At 44.1% G+C, this 19,423-nt stretch overlaps 1 long non-coding RNA gene across 1 annotated transcript in view; it reads left to right on the top strand.

Moving 5' to 3' along the window:
- The first annotated feature begins 518 nt into the window (after positions 1-518).
- Positions 519-19,423, top strand: part of LOC309646282 — a 54,435-nt gene continuing 35,530 nt past the window's right edge. Inside the window, exon 1 of the long non-coding RNA XR_014255244.1 lies at positions 519-11,874. This is a non-coding gene — a long non-coding RNA (uncharacterized lncRNA). The remainder of the gene's footprint in view (positions 11,875-19,423) is intronic.

Genomic DNA, 19,423 nt, shown 5'->3' on the forward strand with positions numbered 1-19,423 from the left:
CAAGGTTTTATTGCCAGGAAGCAGCAGAGCCAACATTTGAAACCAGGCCTCCTGAGACCCCTGCTGCTGGGCTTTACCCTCACCTTCAAGAAGGCAGGCAAAGGGAGCTTCAGCAGCCACCTGGTGAAGGACAAAGGACGCCCACCAAGGGAGCTCAGAATGAGGGAACAAACCCTCGGGGGCGGACTAAGTGAACCAGAGGCTCCCGGGGACCCCCAGCAACGCGAGCGTTCAGCCACAGGACTGCTTAGAGAAAAGCCCACCCGACGCAAATCCCTGCTCATGCTGTGGCTTTGCTGCCCACCTGCTGGAGGATCTGAGTGTCTCCCTGGCTGAGCGACAGATGAGCCTGAGTCTGGTTTTCAGACACTCTCTGAGCCCTTGCTTTTACCGCTGGCACAGGCAGGCCTCCAAGTGCATGTGACTCCAGATGCTGCTCTGCTTTCTCGGTGCTTAATCTTCACGAAGATGGAGCAGGTAGCGAGTCAAGAGCCCTGGCCTGGGAGCCCGAACGCGTGCGAGTTCACCAGGTCACGCTGTCTTGTCTCTGAAATAATGAACTCGGACCAAGTCATCTCTAAAGTGTTTCCCAGCTCCAGCACTGCAGGAATCAGTGGAAAGGGAGAAGGCCAGAGCTGCTGAGACAGAGATGAACCTTTCGTTCATTCTGCAATATTTATTGAATGCCCGTCATGTACCAGACATGGAGTTCAGCAACGGGCGACATGGACGACATTCCTTGTTGTCCTTGTGAAGCTTAGATACTAGTGATTAGTGAGATGCCAGATTCATTCATTTCATTCATTCATTCATTCATTCAACGATCACCTATCATGTACAGGTTCAGGGGCAGGTACTAAGGTTTCAAAGGTGAGAAAGTCAAGGCCCTGCCCTGGAAGCACTGAAATTTTAGTAGGGAAGTAAGACGTGTCAACAAACACGTCTTCGTGTTGAGGTTGTGACCAAAGCCATGCTTCATCTAAATCTATCCCCAGCATCGTATAAGAACATGCCAGAGAGCAGGGTTTAAGATCCAGCACCAAAGTGGGACAGAAGAACACGGAAGCCAGGGAGGAAGGCAAGAGGCCACCTGGCAGAATCCCCTGGGTCGGGGCAGGAGCCTCTTCCGTATGCTGCCCCTGAGCAAACGTTCATGCCTGTGTTAGCTGAATGAAAGGGGCTCAAACAGGGCAGGCCTCAGACCTTGCTCCGTCTTTGCCCCAACTCTGCAGTCTCAACGAGCATGGAGCAATATGCAAGCGAGTTCTGCCCCTTCTCTGAAGCTCATCAAGCTGTTAGATGGTGGCCACTCTCTGCACCTGCCTCCACTCCTACTTGGGCCTTTTAGTTTGCCGGGTTTCCCCAGAGCACCAGTCCCCCGGGAAGGGGAGCTCTGTGTCGCACCCCAGCCAGCCTAGGTATCTTTCACCCCACTTCCTGGGAGCCAGAATTCATTCGTGCTCCCCCTTACCTCTCCAGGGCATGGCTGGGACCTGTAACTTGCACTCTGTCTTCTCAGCACCTTTCCTCCCACTTCTCCTTCCCCGAGGCTCAATAGCCCTTTGGTCTCAGTGGCAACAAACCCTGACACCATCATCTAGTTAAGAGAGACGACCTTTGACAGGTCACTTCCCCTCTGCCGACCTCAATTTCCCCATCTGTACAACCAGACTAACTTCACGTGTCTGGATGACCGACAGAGCTATATTGAAAAGCAAACGTAATTGATAGGAAATAATAAGCTAGGAAGCATTATGTGTGGAGGTAGAGGATATTGCAAGACACCCCAGAGCAGCAAGACGTAGAGATTGGGAACCACTTCTTTCCACATTGAAAGATACAGATTAGCAATCCCTGAGAATCCCACGTGTGTCAGGCACTGGGAGAGCTACTTTTGTGGCCCTAATCTCATTGGAACATCACATCATTCCTTTCCATTTATAAATGGAGAGACATAGGCTCTGGGAAGTGATATATTTTCCCCAAAGACACAGAGCTTAAGCGAAGGATCTGGCTCTTTAAGCCACAGTTACCCAGAGCACGAAACTCTCATCCACATGGTCTCTGGAATAATACAAAATGTGCCGTGCTCCTACCTTTAAATATAAACCCGCTGCTTTCAGACCCAATTAGGAGCAGGTAATTACCTGTGGGAAGTGGGGAGTTGGACAGTCTGCCGGATCGAACAGAGAGTCCGTGAGCTAGTCTTTTCTAGTTATCAATAAAATGCTACAACAAAATCATTATTTGGCAACGTGTTGATTAAATATTTCATCCAGCCCTGGATGGAAAGTAGCCACAATCACCCCTCTAAGATAACATTGTGCGTTGGTGTCGTGGCTTCACTGCCTGTTTTTGGCAGAAACGTGCCCTGCTAGAGGTTGACCCAGTTTTCCCAGACTTCCGTAAAGAGGACGGTATAATCTCACAATCCTCAGCCCCCCCACCCAGGGCCCTTGGTCCCTCCCCTAGAGGCTCAGCCTTGAACCGGCCCCAAGAGGATCCTGAGCGAGGCAGGTGGAATTTCCACTGCCTGAGCCCTGGAGCCGGAGGCCGGGGGGTGGGGGGACTAAGCCAGCTGCTGTTGCCGGGTGGCGGGTACACTGGAGGAAGCCCCTGGCATCCCGCGCTCCCTGGATCTCACCAGTCCAGAAGGAGTCCCTGGGATTCCAGCTCAGCTTTCCCGCCCAGCCCTACAGGAACCTGGCAGGAAGGTGTGCTCAGCCTGGATCACAGCCTGTTTGGTGAGGTCAGCTGTGCATGGTCCAACCTCTTCCCCTGGAGACTAGATTCTGCTCCCCTGTGACACCTGTGACAGTCACGATCCTGCTGTCTTCTGATTCTGAATATGGTCTGTCTCTTGGTCACGGGCACCTGCCTGAACCACACCTGAGCTAGTTGACCCTTGATCTCCATGGACCCGCTGCTGGCGGTCCACCTCAGGGCCAAGAAATAAAAGGTCACTTAGTCCCGCCTTTCTCCTGCTGCACCAGCCTGAGCCTCCAGGGTCCCAGCATGCTTCCTATGAGAGCCAGCGGCGCTCCATGCCTCTTGCCCCTGCTTTGCCAGAGTCGCGTGGCTTCCTGCTTAAAGGACATGTGAAAGTCACTGAGCGAGCAAAGGACACTTGAACGCTGCCTGGCCCCTTTTTCCCCTGGGGCTCTTTCTATCTTGGCAACCTCCCACTGTTTTACTTGTTCCTTGAAACAGACATGTCACTGCAGTATCCAGGGGGGCCGACGTGACGGCAGAGTGCTTGGTATCGTAAGAAACAGCTGTCTTCAGTTTTGGGATTTTCCTGGAAAGGCAAGAGAAATAGAAATAGGGAGATGTTCACCCTCCACTGTGGGCAGGGGGAGAGAGTCAGATGTGGTTTGCCATTAGCAGGAAGGTTTCCACTTGAAACACCACCTTAATTAACTGCAAAGAGTGATGGGCCAGGAGGTGCTCTTGCCCACCCCCATCCCACGTTCCTCAGGCTTCATTCCCCCACTCATTAGTGCTTGAACTGGTGGACTCAGTAAAGCTGTTTGTCCTTCCCAGTGGAGAAGAGCATCAGCCAACCCTTTGAGGGCCTGGTTACAAGAAACAGATGACAGAAGGGAAAATCTGGCCCTTCCTGTCTGACTGCTGGAGCCGGGACATGCATCTTCTCCTCTCAGCACGCCTGGTTCTCAGGTCTTCAGACCCAGACCGGAATCTGCATCGTCTGCCTCCCCAGTTCACAAGCCCCAGTTCACTCAGATTGAATTACAACACCAGTCGTCCTGGGTGTCCAGCTTGTAGGTGTCCGGTTGTGGGACTTCTCAGCCTCCATAATTGCACGAGCCAATTCCTATAATAATGATTTAAATATAGAGGATATAGATATAGATATAGATCCTACTGGTTCTGTTTCTCTAGAGAACTCTGTTTAATACATCCCATATGTTTGAGGACTTTCCTTACCATGCTGTCATCCCATCACCCAAGCATCTGAGGCCATCCTCAGGGAATCTTGCCTAAGTGGGGAATTTGCCCTCTGGTCGAACATAAAGCAGTAAGAAGATGGTGGGCCTTGCAATCTGGCTCTGTGCTCACATCATGCCGGACCTGCAGGAATTCTCAACCTAAAGATGTTTGCAAAGCTGCTTCCGTTCAGCCCTGGACACCGAGGTAGGGAGGAGAAAATGGGAGAACATAAAGTTCTGCACAACAGGAAATCACGCTAGAAAGCTGTGAAAATCATGTACCCTTTTGAGGCGTAATGGTTTTAATTTTCTCAGGCCCTGATCTCCCTGGCAACAATTTAGAAGTGCAGAAGCATTCATGAATCAAAGTTGGGCACGTCTGCATGTTTAATTACGTGTCATGGGATGGAAACCTTCCTTTTGATCTTAGAGTTTAAAGGGATTTAGGCTTTAACAATTACATTTTTTTTTTCTCCTCCCAAAGTCAACGTGGGCTATTGAATAGTATCAGCAAGGTTGGGGGTGGGAGAGGTTGCTGAGAAAGTCAGGGGGGATTTCTGTTCTGTCCGGGATGCAGTGATGTACTGACCACGTGCTCCTATTCTTGGGGAATGAGTGAGCTGGGGAAGACGCTCCCCCCATGCTGTGAGTGTCCCTGTCACCAAGGCCCCTGGCCCACTCCACAGGATGCTGGGCCTGCAAAGACCAGAGCTTAGATCTAAGACAGGTTAGGGTCTCCTTACCCTGTTCAAAAATGACCCCTGATGAACCTCGAAGTTTCCCCAGTGACTGATTCTAGATTGATTCTAGATTGATTCCACCTTCAGGACAGATGTTAGTGACCACCTAACATGAGATATGAGATGGATTTCAGGCACAAATGGAAGGTGGTTAATCCTCCATAGAATTTGGATTGCGCTTCTTTCCTTTTCTAAACCCTCTTTTCCCTCTCTTTCTTCACCTCCACCCCTTCCTTCTTCACCCTACCCCTTACTTATTCGCTTCTTCCCTCCCTCCCACATAGAATATATTTCAGTGATTCTTCTGAGCCCTCCATTAGGGGCACACTTATAAAAGACTTGTCAAAACACTTAAGGTCCGGATATAGAGGTTCCTCACCCTTTCAGTGAGGGATTCAGGTGGGCCCAGAAGTACCACAGCATTGACACAAAGGTTATTGTCATCTACAATCCCACCTCAAAGGAACTGACCTCAACTGTTTATTCAGCTATACGTTCACTCAGATGGAAACCCATCTCTTTATTTACTGAGTCAGTATGCCAAAGTCATGAGTCTGTGAGGCCAGACTGTTTATGTTTTTTCCTGACCCCTCCATGTACACTCCCTCTCTATGCCTCAGTTTCCTCATGTGTAAAATGGGCATGAAAAAAAACCCTCACTGGGTTACAGTGAAAATTTAAAGATAATCATTTAAAATGCTTGGCTCAGTTCGTGGATATAACAAACCACTCTTAAATTTAGTGACTTAAACAGGGTTTGCAAAGTTTTTCTGTAAAGGGACAGATAGTAAGTATTTTCAGCTCTGTTGCAATGACCCAACTCTGTTGTTATAATGGGAAAGCTGCTCTAGACAGTACGTAAACAATCAAGTGAGGCTGTATTCCAATAAAACTGTATTTACAAAAGCAGGAGGCAGGCCAGATTTGGCTGATGGGCTGTGGTTTGCCAAGCCCTGACTTCAAACAACAACCATTTATTTGCCTCCTAGTTCTATGGGTTGATGATTTGGAGGAGAACCCACTATGTGGTTTTCCTGGCCTTGGCGAGGCTTACTCATGTATCTACAGGCAGCTGGCAGGCCAGCTGGGGCTGGCTGGTCTGAAATGGCCTCAGCTGCTCCCTGTGGTCCCTCATCTTCCAAGAGGCTAGTCTGGGCTTGTTCAAACGGAGGTTGGGCAGGGCTCCATGAGACGCAGCCGAATTGTGCAAAGTCTCTTGAGGCCTAGGCACGCCCCTGGCTGTCACTTCTGCCACATTGTATTTGGTCAAAGTAAGCCACAGGGCCCGCCCAGTGATTGGGAAACTGACTCTATCACTTGATGGAAGAGCTGCAAATTCACATTGCAAAGTGGAAGATATACAGGAGGGAAATTATTGCCACCATTTTTGCAAACAACCTACACATTAGTGCGTAGGAGGTGCTCCGTAAAAGTTACCTGTTAGCGTGAACCTCTTCTGTATCATGGTCTGTGGCAGAAAGAGGAGAGATTATACAACCGTGAAGTCCTAGCTTTGAGATGCTCACCGTCCAAAATGTCAAGTAACAATCACAGAGAATAAAAATAAGAAGTGACTCTGCAGCATGGGTTTCAAAGCTCAAAAAATATAAGCAACTAAAACGCAGAAGATAAAAAGTTCTGGTAAGTTTAGGCAGCCCTTAGGGACTGTAATCTCAGAGCCCTTTATGACAAAACAGTATTACGTAGTATTCTAGGCTTCGGACACCCGAGCTGAGAATAACATAGCCTTCAATCTCATGAGAGAAGATTCGCCACCCTCCTGATCTCTGAAGGAGAGAGAGCCCCAGCATTAGCTAATCCACTGATTTCCTGATCTCAATTACACTAGCAGAAGGAATAGAGGGGAAGTTGTTAGATGGGAGCCATGAAAGTAGAAGAGATCAACTGGGACAGCATCTCAGGTAGAGAGGTCAGTAAGTGCAAAGTCCTTGAGATGGGAGCATGCCTGCTGCATCCAAGGGACGGTTAAGAGACTGGTGTAGCTGGGTCAGAGACAGAAAGTAGGACAGTGGTGATAGATGGGGTTCCAGAGTAGCAGTAATTGGGGCCAGATCATCCTATAAGGGCATAGACTACGGGAAGACAAGGGTCAAAGCAGGAAGGCCAATTAAGAGAGATGCTGATGGCTTGGTCCTAGGATGGTGGAGGTTGGAAGAAGTTGTTGGCTTCTAAATATATTTTGCATATAGAATCGGCAGGATTTGCTAATATATTAGTTATATGGAGTAAGAGAGGAATCAGGGACAACTCCAAGATTGTTGACCTGAACCACTGTAATGCTAGAGGTGCCATTTATCCATGCCTCCATCCATCCATCCACCCATCCATCCATCCATGCATCCATCCACCCATCCATCCATCCATGCATCCATCCATGCCTCCATCCATGCCTCCATCCACCCATCCATCCATCCATGCATCCATCCATGCCTCCATCCACCCATCCATCCATCCATGCATCCACCCATACATCCACCCATCCATCCATCCATGCATCCATCCATGCCTCCATCCATCCATCCATCCACCCATGCATCCATCCATGCATCCACCCATCCATCCATCCATGCCTCCATCCACCCATCCATCCATGCCTCCATCCACCCATCCATCCATCCATCCATGCATCCACCCATCCATCCATCCATGCATCCACGCATGCATCCATCCTTCTCTCAATCTTTCCATCCATTCATCCATCCACACATCCATCCATCATCACAAAACATTAATAGAGCACTTCCTCAAAGCCATGCCAGGTCATGTGAAAACATAGATAAAAGGTACATGTTCTCCCCAAAGTCCACATATCACTTAATAATAATATCTAATACTTATATGTTTCTATATGACAGGCACTGTTCTAAGTGTTCTACAAATATTAACTCATTTATCCCCCCAAACAACTCTAAAAGGCACTATTATTATCCCCATTTCATATGTGAGGAAACTGTCCTTAGAATGTGCAGACTCAATCTGACTCCTGTTTCAACATGAAAATAGCCCTGGTTAGGTTACAGCAGTGTAGATTTGAAACAAATACTTTTCAGGAGTTTTTTTTTTTTTTAAGTAAAAACATTTCTTTCAGGTGGCGCTGTAGAGAGGAAAGAGTATTAATCTAAAATTTAATAACTTGGGTTCTGTGGTTAGCTGTATGGCTTTTGACAAGTTCCTTCCCCTCTCTGGGCTTCACTTTTCTCCTCTCTAAAAGAGGATTGTATCTAAGTGCGGTGGGGTGGCGGGGGAAGGACAGTGGTGGTAATGACTAGACTTATCAGAATCAATTAATACAGTTGTGCAGGTTGTACACTGCACAACTCCCAGGGCCACCACGTACATAGGCTAAAGGTGAATGGGGTTACCTGATGTTGTTCAACATGATGGCCCTTCTCTTAGGTGCCTTCTGCCTCTAATGATTTTGTGATTCGGTGATAGTTTCCTCTATTCAGAAATGATACACTATTCTTTGCGTTGATGGGGGACCATATTTCCCCCCCAAATTTTCTAGCCTCTCTAAATTTGGGGTACAACTTAATTGCACTCAGAACTTTCCATGCAGAAAACAATCTTCTCCAAACTCCTTCAGCATCTCTACTTGTTTTCAAAATTTCCCCAGAGAAATCTCCCCGCTGTGGAGGAATTTGTGCCCACTGTAACAGGCAGAGCAATTTGAAATTCTGTATCTTCACAGTTGAATAATTTCAAGCCAAGCCCAAAGTGCATTGGTAGTAGGATAGGAAAGGAATCTGCCACGGAGGCATGTAAGCAGCCTTAGGCAAGAGCAAAGTGGGGGAATCCCACTATGCCACATGGTCCAGGGACCCAGAAAAGAGTAGTAATATGCCTCATCACCCCCCTTCTCATTTCTCTTCAACTCACTGACTGGTGCCTGAAATCTTTTTTATTAAAATTCAGCATTTGGAGACTTCTGCTTCTACTGTCAAAATACAAATGTACCATTCAGACTGAGTTTCCTCAGTTGAGAACCTAGGTCTCGAAGTATTCTAATAGATAGTAAAAATCTAAAAGTGAATAAAACATCATCTTAATAGAGTTTCTTTCTTCCATTACGCAAGTATCATGTGCTCATTATAGAAACTTTAGAAAATAAAATTTTAACATAGTATTTTTTGGTTTTCTTTGGTGTTCCCATTTCTCTTAATCTTAAATTTTATACAGTTTTTATTTTTGCCTTCTTTGAATCTATTTGACAGAATCACCCAGGATATAAATTTTATGAACATTTTAACTTTTTATGGACATATATACACTACCAAATGTAATATAGATAGCTAGTGGGAAGCAGCCACATAGCACAGGGAGATCAGCTCGGTGCTTTGCGACCATCTAGAGGGGTGGGATAGGGAGGGTGGGAGGGAGACGCAAGAGGGAGGAGATATGGGAACATATGTGTATATATAGCTGATTCACTTTGTTATAAAGCAGAAACTAACACACCATTGTAAAGCAATTATACGCCAATAAAGATGTTAAAAAATTTTTTTAAATAAATAAAAAGACTAAGAACCTCTAAATAAATAAATAAATAGCCTATGGTTATGTTATAAACAACTTATCCCATATTATCACAGCCTCTTCATAACATAATTTTTAATTAAAAGTTTTATTGAGATAGTTATGGATTCACATACAGTTGTAAGAAAAATAGAGTGCTCTTCACCCAGTTTCCCCCAGTGGTAACACCTTGCAAAAATATAGTAGAATATTATTCCAGAATATTGACACTGACACAATTCACTGATCTTATTCAGATTTCTCCAGTTTTACTTATAACTCATCTGTGTCTGTGTGTGTATGTGTGTGCATTTAACTTAATACAATTTTATCAGACATGCAGATTCCTATAACCATCACAATCAAGATACTGAACAGGTCCACCACGACAAGGATTTCCCATGCTGCCCTTTGATAACCATACCAACCTCCCTCCTTTTCCCACCCCAGTCCCTAACTCTTGGCATTCACTAATCTGCTTTCCATTTCTAAAATAGTGTCTTTTCAAAAATATTCTATAAATGGAATCATGCAGTATATCACATTTTGTGGTTGACTTTTTTTCTCTCAGCATAATTCCTGGAGATTCATCTAATTTTTTGCATGTATCAATAATGTATTCCTATGGAAAACAGTGTGGAGGTACAGAGGTTCCTCAAGAAATTAAAAATAGAATTACCATATGATCTAGCAATTCCACTGCTGGGTATATATCTAAAGGAAATGAAATCAGTGTCTTGAAGAGATAACTATATCTGCACCCACATGTTAACTGCAGCATTAGTCACAACAGCCAAGATATGGAAACAACCTACGTGTCCATCAACGGATGAATTGATAAAGCGGCTGTGATACACCCACACACAGTGGAATACTACTTAGCCACGAGAGAAAAGGGAATCCTGAAATTTGCAACATTATGCTGAGTGAAATAAGCCAGACAGAGAAAGACAAATACTGCATGGCATCACTTATATGTGGAATAATTTTTTAAAAAGTCAAACTCATAGAAATAGAGAGTAGAAAAGTGATTTCCAGGGGCTGGCGGGGGTGGGGGTGGTGGGAGAAATAGGAAGAGATTGGTAAAAAGGTACAAACTTTCAGCTATAGGATGAATAAGAGAAAAACAATCATTTGTTCCTTTTTATTGCTGAGTAGTACCTCATGCTATGTATGTACCACAGTTGGTTTAAACATTCACCTGTTGAAGAATATCTGTGATATTTCCAGTTTGGGGCTCTTACTAATAAAGCTGCTACGTACAGGATTTTATTTTTTTGGTGGACATAAGTTTTCATTTCTCTGAGATAAATGTCAAGAGCACAATTGCAGAATCATGTAATACTTGCATGTTTAATTTTATTAGAAACTGCCAAACTATTTTCCAGAGTGGCTGTACCATTTTACATTCTCACCAACAATGATGGATTCAGTTTCTCCATATTCTCACTAGCATTAAGCGTTGTCACTCTTTTTTATTTTGGTCATTCTGATAGATGTGTAGTGATATCTCATTGTGGTTTAATTGGGGGGATCTCTTTAACTACAAGTTCAATTTTTTAACCGTTAGAGGGCTATTGAGATTATCTGCTTCCTCTTGGTTGAGTTTTGGTAGTATACAGCTTTTGAAGAATTGGTCTATTTCTTCTAAGTTGTTTAATTTATGAGCTTAAATTAAAGCTTTGTAGTATTTCCTTATAACTTGTTAATGGCCCCAGAATCTTTAACGATATACCAGAATATGTAGTGATATAAGTAGTATATCACATTCTTGATATTGGCGATTTGTGTCTTCTCTTTTTTTATTTTTGCCAGTCTTGCTAGAGATTTTTCTAGCTTCCTAATATTTCACTGTGTGGCTTTGAAAGAGTTTTATAGTCCAAGGGTTCAATAATAGGGAAATGGTTCTTCCTAAAAAAGACCTCTCTATGCATAAAAGTTATTTCCATAATTTGTATTCTAAATCATAGGGTATATTCCCAGACTGGAAACAGTGTTTCCAAGAGTACATTCTTAAAGGTTCCCAAGTAGTACATCTTGGCAGTGTTGTGATTATCGATAGCTGTGTCACAAACCACCCTACACTTGGTGGCATAAAACAGCAATCACACACTGTCTCACGTGGTACTGTGTTTGGTTGAGTGGTTCTCACTCAGAGTCTCTCACGTGGCTGCAGTCAGACCATGGCTGAGGCTGGAGTCACGTTGAAGGCTTCCTCATTCACATGCCTGGTAGGTGACGCTGGCTGTGAATAGGGGCCTCAGCCATCCTATTGACCCGAACAGCTACATGAGGTTTTTCCATGTGGCCGGGGATCAAACCTGTATCTGGATTCCAAGAGCAAGTGTCCCAAGAGAGAGTCCAGGCTGATGCTGTGTTGCCCCTTATGATCTAGCCCTGGATGTCACACATCATCACTTCTGCCAAATTCTATTTGTGAGAAGTCAGTCACTAAGACCAGCTCATATTCAAGAGGAAGGGAATTGGACTTGATCGGTGGAGTGTCAACAGATTTGAAAACATATTTTAAAGTCACCACATAGAGGAAGGAAAAGAGTGGGGAGCGGCTGGCCAGAGAGGGGAGAAACATGGCAGATGGAGATATTATAAGTACTCAGTGGCCAGCTCTGTATGCAAGAGAAGAAAAGGTAAGACAAACCTCACCTATTGCAGGATAGGGTTTGGTAGGTGAGCTATAGGAGTAGCCCTCTGCAATTTGTATAATGACACCTGGGAATCATAAAATCCCTTGACATGAAAAAGTGGCTTCTTTCAACCAACGGGGTGAATTCTGCATTTCTTATTAGATTAGAAAGACTAAATTTCTCTAGAAATTCTGGACTAGGAGGAGAAAAAAAATGGCTGTGGTGTATTTTTGCATACATCCATGCTTTAATAAGCTCCTCTCCATGTAAAACCTTATTATATTTCTTAGAGAAATCAATGACAAGTTATTGAACGTAGCACCCGGAACAGAACATTGCCAGTGGTATTTGGCATTATAAGAGTACAATAGGGACATTGTGAGATCCTGACTAAGGTGGCCTAAATGTTCAGTTCGAATATTTCATCCCTGTAATGACTCAGGAAGCAGGAGGGAGGCGTGAGCTTGTGCTAGCAGTTTTCCTCGTATATAAAAACTGCATGTCTCATGTCCTGATTAGACGATGAATGTAGCTTTTTGATGGATGATGCACTTATTTTTTTGTTCCAAAGTCTCCTACCTTTTAGGAGAATTCTATGTAATAGGTTTAATAATTAAACTAGGCTTGGATGTAGACAGAAAACAGCGTAGTCTATCGACCACTGAACTTCAAATTTAGACTCCCTGTTTTGTCCTCTGTCTCCATTTATGCTCCCTGAAATTTCAGTTAGGTTCTTCAGCTTTTCAGCTCAGTCTAGGATAATAAAACATCCCTCAATCATTTTCAGGCAAAAAAAAAAAAAAAAGATGTAATAATAAAGAGTGTCATTTTCTAGGGATTTAAAAAAATCTAGTCTATAGTCATATCCAAACGCTAAACTATCATTCAGTTGTGTTTTTTTTTCCTTCCCCCAGATCAGCCCTTCCCTGAGCAGTTGGGCAAAGGAGCAGTGGATCTTTACCTTCTCCCTTCGTTTTCACTCCATCGCTTTCTGGATGTAATTTGGGTCTCTGCAGGGCTGGAAAGAAATTAGGGAGGAGAGGCAAGGGGCAGGAAACTTCTTTCTTGACTGATACCATTGTGACTGTCATTGGATCTTCTGGGTGTAGCAATTCTCTTTTTCTTGGGGACTTTTGAGTGTTCTTTGGAGACACTTCCCCCATCACCAGGAATCCGTCTAGTCTGCATTTCCCTTAAGTGGACAATTCTTCCTTCCTCTGGTTACTCACAGCTTTGCCCTCCACTCTGAGCCTGAAGTCCACCCTCTCTTGGGGTCACCTTGTCCTGGTTGGGAAGAGTCCCGTTAGCAGCTCTACGTCCGGCACACAGAGACCATCCTAGCTTTTGCCCTTCCTACTCTGGCCTTTCCAGTATAGTCCTGTCTTTGCCTTGGGGCCAGGCAGTGAGAGTTCAAGACCCACTCCACAGCCCCTCAGGCACAACTGGATCAGGCACCTAGCTCCTAACGACCCCAACTCCAGGGTCACATGGAATACCCTCATGGGATGCTCTCCCAGCCCTTCTGACCTGAGGCCCCCCCCCGCCCCATGGGGAGAGGAGGCAGAACACACTAGTGACTCTGCAAAGCAATCCTCCACATCATCCTTAACCAAATTCCATACAGGTAGCCTGTGTGGTGGGACCACTGCTGGCTGAGGCCGGCTCAGCATCTCTTGGCATGTCCTGTGCCTGGTGTGGGACCATGCATCTTAATTAAGGATGTTCACGTACTCGGCAGCTCTCATGCTGTGCTTGGCCTCTGTCATCTCTGCAGAAAGTCTGAGCAACACAGTAACATCTATTTAAACGCAATTTTTCTTTGACATCTCACTTCACTGGAGATACTGTCTAGGAAGCAAGAAAAAGAAGACCCTAATAGAAAGAGACTTGGTAACTTCCTAAAATGAGGGATGTTAAGGAAACCTTACTGTTTGTTTCAAGCCTCAGACAAACCATTTCATGTGGTCATCTTTTTGTTTGTTTCAAATTATATTTATTTTATTGTTAATAGGGTTAAACTTCTTTTTGAATGTCATTACCCATTTTTTATTTCCTTATAAATTGCCCATTAATGAGCCAAGCCCATTTTCTTATTGGTTAATATGAGCTTTGTATCTTTTTAAAATTAATTAATTAATTTATTTATGGCTGAGTTGGGTCTTTGTTGCTGCGCATGGGCTTTCTCTAGTTGCAGTGAGCAGGGGCTACTCTTCGTTGTGGTGCACGGGCTCTAGGCGTGCCGGCTTCAGTAGTTGTGGCTCACAGGCTGTAGAGCACAGGCTCAGTAGTCGTGGTGTACCGACTTAGTTGCTCCATGGCATGTGGGATCTTCCCGGACCAGGGCTCAAACCTGTGTCCCCTGCATTGGCAAGTGGATTCTTAACCACTGCGCCACCAGGGAAGCCCTAGCTCTTCGTATCTTAAGGACCTTATCCAACCTTTCGTTAGAGTCATTTTTATTTATTTATTTATTTCAATTTGTTTCCAAGTTAGGAGCTTGGATTTTATTTAACGTGTAATGAGAAACCATTGGTGGATTTTTATGTATGGGGATGACATGATCTTATATTTTGATTAAAAAATGTTTTAAATATCAACTATCTTGAGGCAGAATTCACATACAATTAAATGTACTTATTTTAAGTCTACAGTTTGATGCCTTGACAAATTTATACATCTATGTAATCACCACCCCAATAAAAATGTGTAACGTTCCTATCACTCCAGAAAGTTCCCTCTTGCCCCTTTACAGTTAATCCTCCCATCCCCACCCCAATCCCAGACCTCAGCGAGAGCTTCTGTAAACCTTTCAGCCAGTTTCCCCTAATGTTAACATCTTACATAACCAAATATACCTCAATAAAGCTGGGGGGAAAAAAAACTAAATTAAATTAACAACACAAAACAAATGCAATCTTGAATTGGATCCTGGGACAGAAAAAGGACATTAGTGTGAAAATAGTGAAATCTGATTAGAGTTTGGGTAATAACTTCATGTGATAATCTTAAACATCTAAGGACAGTGTAGGCTCTTTGTTGAGTGTATCTGCCTCCTGGGATCCGGCATGTTTGTTAGGTGCCCAAGTATCAGTCACTTGTAGTTAGGACCAGGGTAAGGCTCTCTCCCACCCACGGAAGAGTTGAACCAGGACAGCAGTCCCTTTTGTGACAAATGTAAACAAACTGCTTTGCAAGGGTGTTTCAAGGACTCTGTCCTCATGCCAGATGGATTCCAACTGGGGATAAATTTGCACTGATTGTCCCATGGGGATAGCTAGAGTTTCAAAAAAAACTCCTGGAAGCTCTCCACTAGGATATATATTTTTTTAATGCCTTTAATAAGGAGACTTTCAGAGATGCAGCCTAGAAACTGGTCAAGGCATGATCCTCTGGTTGGCGACAGGCAAAGGAGGCACTTAACCAGGTTGTAAAGAAGGAGGATCTGCTGGAAGACTGGCTGGGGCACAGCGCCCTGGCTGAACTCTGCTCTGGGAGGCCGTGCCAGCACCTTCATCAGGGTACGAGAGACCCAGACACGGGCCAGAAGTTGCTAGGAGAAGCACAGGGGTAAACAGAGCTTTGGCCCCTCCCTGCCCCTTCCTGACATCTTTTCTGCAGATGCAGCTTCAAATAGAGTGATTGATCCTAGATTTTTTTTTTTTTTCCTCTCTCTGGCAGAGCCAGCCAACTAGTTTAGACATTTCTATTAGATTAGGAGCCAGGAAATGAGAAAAACTCTGCTTCATAAAGGAATTGTTCTCAGGTCACATGCCTGCCTGGTAGAAACACAGAGAAATCAACAGGAATGTTTTGTTTGCGGGGGAAACCAAATGAATGATCACCTTTGTGATTTGGCTGTTCTTCCTACCACCTCACACTCCCTCTCGCCCTCACCACCCTCCCCATTCTTCCCCAGCCATCCTGTGGCGTCTTCAAACACGGCTCCCTTAGAATCATTCTGTCACAGCATCACCGAAGCACAGAATCTCAGCATCTCAGAACGTTAAATGCTTGATGTAGTAGAGCAGCGTGTACTCTGAGCTGGGCAGGACGAAGGTACCAATCCTGGTTTGCTGCTCACCAGCTGTGCGACCGCAGGAAAATCAGCCAGCCTCCTGTAGCCCGGGTGTCCTTATCTGTGAAATAGGGGCAAAGGCCATGATGATCAAGTCAGATAACGCCTCGATAGCATCCACCACAGCGCACGTGATAGGAATTCAACAACCTCGAATCCCTTGAGATTAGATGTTCAGCACCCTGAAATCCTAGAATATTAGCAATTTAAAAAATAGGCACTTTCTAATTCAATTTCCTATGGCATTTGTTAATTTCCTCTAAACAATCTGTAGGCTGCCGTGTTCCTTTTAAAAAACAGCATTCAAATCTGGAGTGGTTTGACCAGTTCAGAATAAACAGGGTCTAATACGACGGAAACATCAGAATGATAACCTTGGTGAGCTAGCCAAAACCCGCAAGTCGAAGCTGAGGTCCCTATTTGTTGCTATTCATGCAACTGTTTCGGGAGCTTAAGTGGAGAAGTTTACCTTTATTCCGACTATATTCCGTCTCATCAGATGTGACCTGTGATTCCAGCCAGTGGGGACATGCTGTCATGCCTCTCTTTCCCACCCCCTCCGCATCCAGGGGTGGAGAAGAGATTCTAGATGAATTACCTTCCAAGGCATTGATTAGCCACATTTGCTGATGATCATAAAAAATTCTTTCACATGGCTGTGACTTTTTCTCTCTGGCACTCTCCTTTACCAAAGCTCTTCTATCTATGCTCCGGAAACCGGAAGCCTAGCAAGTAAGGCTTACCTCTCTTCTCCCTATTCCATGTAAGAGGGTTCAGTTGGGAGCAAGCCCAGGTGGTCCTCCATGCCCTGCTTTTCTCCTACGTGGCAGCCAGGGGAGGGAAGGGGAGAAAAGGCACCAGCAAACTTAATGACCGTCCTCTGATTGATTCTCCATTGGGACTGGTCGGTGTCGGGAGATAGACTCTGATCTAAAGGCATATGTGTCTAAGAGTTTAGGATAAATGCTTTTTCCTGTGGTCCAACAGAGCTTAGCAGAGCTCTGTTTTGGGGGTCCAGGCTCCGTGCCGGGCTAACGTTAGTCACTTTGCTTTGCCCTAGAGAGGCATCTCCTCCAGAAACTCATCATGATGAGTGGCTAGGGTGTTGTTCAGAACTAGAGCACTCTTAGGCTTCATACTACCCCATTAAGACCGGCACAACCTCTTGATGTTTCAAGTCATTGCTGATGGTCAAAGTCTTTACCAATGGTTGAACAAGGTAGGGTGAGTTTAGGCCCTGTAGAACATAGCTAAAGAATCATACCTTGTGCCTGATAATCATGGAACTTCCAGAAACTGGCATTCATTTCCGTCCTGTATCCAGGTGGTCACCCACATCTACTTGGATATGCCTAATTACAGGAAGATCACTATTTGGTAGACAGCCACTTAACATCTCACTAATCCTTAAAGTCAACTTTAAATAAAAAAGTATCTGTATTCCTATAATTAAGAGTGTTAGTCAATGCCTGAGCTCAAAGCAGTACATTCATATTCAAATCACTCCCTCTGCTGTATTTGCACTTGATAGATTTATTGCACTTGATAGATGCTCAATAAATATATGCTTAATAAATTTAATAGTGTTGTTTAGTGCCCTGAAGGCACAGTGGGTCATTTTCATATAAGTGGCCACTCATGTCGGGAGATTTGAAAGATGTATTATGTCAGTACAAGAAAATTTTCTTTCATTCAATTTTCTCAGCATTTAAATAAATAAATACTATCCTGCCAGGCAGCGTGGAAGATGCTGGGAAAAATATAACTAAGAAATGTCCTTTGACCTTGAGGATTCTAAATTCTCAAGTAAGGAGAAAGGATACACACTTAGATACTTATTTTTTTCAATATGACGGAGTTATACAGAGCAATGTACCAAGTGTCATGGGAGTGGAAAGCAGAGAAAAAAATCTAACACATAGACATAGAACCAACCGAGCACACTTAGGTTCTCCTGTGATGAGGGTTGAAGATGTTGATATCAACCCCACATAATCAGGTATGATCATTCTGCTATCACTCTGTTTCTGTCTCAATCACTGGTGTAAACAATGGCTAAAACCCTGAAGTAGTCTGATCCCCAGCTCCTCAGTTTCCCAAAGGTGTGAGTAGTTCAAGAGCAAAGGGAAACCTGAAAGTTGTCATATGCCAGTCATTAGCAAACACCAAACATCTCCAGTGTTCCAAGCCTGGTAGTGGGAGGACAAAGAGATGTGATCAACAAAACCCTTGCCTCAGAGAGCACAGAGTCTGGTCCCAGACACTGACAAGGAAGTAAACATACCATGCACAGAGCAACAAAACCCAAAACACGGACAAACATAGTGCCTTACAATATATTTCTTCTTACATGTAACTTTACTTATGTGAAAAGTCTATGGTAGACAGTCTGATTTAGAAGGAGGAAGAAAAGTAGAAAAGGAATCTGCTGAGGAAAATTCATTTTTGCTTTTGACACTTTCTTCTTACTTAAAATTCCTGTGTGTGGTCTTGATGCCTGGAGCTGCAGCAGCCATCTTGTGAACATGAGGAAAAGCCAAGTGACTCCAGAGGTACCAGCCCAGCACCCTCACATCACTGAGCCAATGAACACACCCTGGAAGCACCTTCCCGCAATTTGTGTTATATGAAAAATGTAATGATTTTCTTGCTTAGGCAGCTGTTAGTCTGATTTTACGTTACATGTAGTCAAAAGCATTCCCAAATGATACAAAGTCTTACAAAAGTAAAAACTTGAAATTTTACATAGATAGATATAGATATATAGCTATATATATACATATACACGTATGTGTGTGTATATATATAATTAATTAATTACCTTTCATATAAAGATTACATGATAGAAAAACATTAAGCATGTAAATACATGCATGTAAGTAAAGAAGAGGCATGGCCCCTTTCCTCATTCATATGTACTGAGGATGGAAGGTATCATTACACTTGTAACTGGAAAATCTCAACTTGCTCAGTTATTAGCTTGGTAGACTAGATTCATTCAGTCAATTATTTCCAGGGGAAAGACAGTATTTCCAAGGAAGTGAAAGTATATGAAGAAATATAATTGGACATGAGATTGTCCTGAAATATCTAGGAGAGATGGCAAATCGTACCTAGAATGTGTGTATTTTGCGTTACATGTGATTGTCTCTGTCTACTCACATACAAAGATGTTTGAGTTCCCATGTCAATGGCTGCTCATGGATAGTTCAAACACCTCCTGCCCACCCACTTCACCACGCAAGCAGCAGTCCCAGCACTAGGCTCCTGGCCAATAACAGACCTTCTTTAAAGAGCACTGGGGACGCTTAAAGAGGAGTTCTGTAGACATTTTAGTGCCTGTTTAAGGCCATCTCTTTAAATACCCCAAAGATGTATAAAGAGAGTATAGGATCTAAAAATGTTTTCTGCCTCAAGAAAAGTACTAATAGACTTCCTATCACTTAGACTCTCTAGGATATCTTATTCCCTGAAAAA

This window comes from Balaenoptera physalus, assembly GCF_965194825.1.
Source record: "Balaenoptera physalus genome assembly, chromosome: 16".
Classification (NCBI taxonomy): domain Eukaryota; kingdom Metazoa; phylum Chordata; class Mammalia; order Artiodactyla; family Balaenopteridae; genus Balaenoptera; species Balaenoptera physalus.